Source organism: Antrostomus carolinensis, unplaced genomic scaffold (genome assembly GCF_000700745.2).
Source record: "Antrostomus carolinensis isolate BGI_N321 unplaced genomic scaffold, ASM70074v2 scaffold40889, whole genome shotgun sequence".
In the NCBI taxonomy this organism is placed as follows: Eukaryota; Metazoa; Chordata; class Aves; order Caprimulgiformes; family Caprimulgidae; genus Antrostomus; species Antrostomus carolinensis.
In genome coordinates, this window is record NW_010338674.1 from 13,614 (window position 1) to 15,292 (window position 1,679).

Below are 1,679 nucleotides of genomic sequence, written 5' to 3' on the forward strand. Positions count from 1 at the left end.
CATGGGAAGGCGGGGATCGGTTGGGGGCTCAGCCCCCACGCTGGGTGGGTGCTGCTGAGCTGGGGTGGATGGGGATGCTCGGAGCCCAGGGAGCTGCACCCATATGCTGGCACCTCCAACGGGGAAAACCCACCCCAAAAGCAGCGCACAGCCCATGCTGCGAGCAGCACCCCGAAATAGACAGGGTTTGAGGGAAAGGTGAGCAGCCTTGACAAGAGAAGACCTGAGAAAGGAGAGGAATGACATTCCTCTGCTATCATTTTGGCTATTTACCTTCTCCTTCAGGCAATTATTTTAGGGAGAGAAGCGAGACACCACACCAAGGCAAGCCACAGAGCTGCCATGGCTTGGCTGTGCAGCCCTGGGGACTCACAGGTTGAGAAACAACCACCCAGCCCTGACACAAGTCATGCCCAAACAGGGACAGCCACGAACAGCAGCAGCCTGTCCACATGGGGCTGAGATGATGGTGCCACTCGGGGTGACACCGCTCGGGGTCGTGCATCCCACGGCTGCCTCTGACGCTCCCCCTGCCCGGCTGCTATTCCTGTGCACCTTTCCCCAGCAATGGTGGAAGGTTGGGTTTGCTAAGCAGCACAAGGAGCCTGCAAACAGCATTTTCAAATCTTCTTCAGTCTCCTGACCTCCTTTTCCAGCATGGCTCCAGTGAGCTTCTCCCGAGCCGTGCCCCATGTCAGGCAGGTAGCACAGGCAGGGGCTACTGCCAGCAGGCTGGCGCAGGGCAGGCACGCTCAGCGCACACCCAACGGCTCACACCACTCCGAACACATTAAAAACACATCCAAGGCTGATGCCAAACTGAACAAATCCTGCTCCTTGGCTGCGTTTTTCCATCCTCCCTCCCCTTGCCAAGGATGAGCTGTCAACAAGAAGGTCACAGTCCCACCTGCCGGGAGTGAGACACGGGAACGTCCCCGGGGACGGGCTGTAACATGGAGCAGTGGGATGAAACCGGTGCTGCAGCAGGCTGCTGTGTGCCCAGCCTATAAATAGAGGCCTTCAGTGGAATTAATTTTAACTATGGCTGCTGTCAGCAAAAACAAACCCTCTTGGTGATGTGTGCAGATGGGAGTCTCACCGTATTTTTCATTGAAAAGCTCTTTCACTTGCTCTCGGAGAATCACCTTCTCTCCGAGCCTGTTGGCATCGTCCTCATCTGCAAAGCAAAAAAAAAGGACAGGGAATAAAACACCCCGTTTCTTTCTGAACCCCCGGAAAAACCATCCCACTGTCACAACGCATGACTGTGTCTCTCTGTCCCAGCATGGTGTGGGGACATCTCCGCGGTGGCTGCTCAGAATTTGCACCTTCTAGAGCCGTGCCAAGTAGCTATAAAATGCTGCCAAATCTGCATTTGCCACGCGCCACCACGGCTGAGAGCGTTTTACATCTGCTCTGCGGTGCTGGCAATGACTGCAGAATATGCAAAGCGATGGAGACTCAGGCCCTCGGTGCCACCAGTGCTCCCACAAGTGATATCAAGAAATGAGATAGCACTTTTATAGCTGGGCTCCTATGTACAGTATTGTTTCATAATATGCCATATAATCAGCTTGGCTTTACTAGCTTTTTAAATTATCCTCATCGTGCCAAACAGTTTCTCCCCCGTTCTCTCATTTCAAGCAATGTGTCTATGTCAGTAGATTTCCGCCCCCTCC

The 1,679-nt window shown here is 54.1% G+C and overlaps 1 protein-coding gene across 1 annotated transcript in view; it reads right to left on the bottom strand.

Annotated features, from left to right (window-relative positions):
- Positions 1-1,181, bottom strand: part of LOC104530870 (general transcription factor II-I repeat domain-containing protein 1-like) — a 5,523-nt gene extending 4,342 nt beyond the window's left edge. Inside the window, exon 1 of the mRNA XM_010175587.1 lies at positions 1,100-1,181. The gene's annotated coding sequence lies outside the window, so the exon portion shown is untranslated. The remainder of the gene's footprint in view (positions 1-1,099) is intronic.
- Between the last annotated feature and the right edge of the window lie 498 nt (positions 1,182-1,679).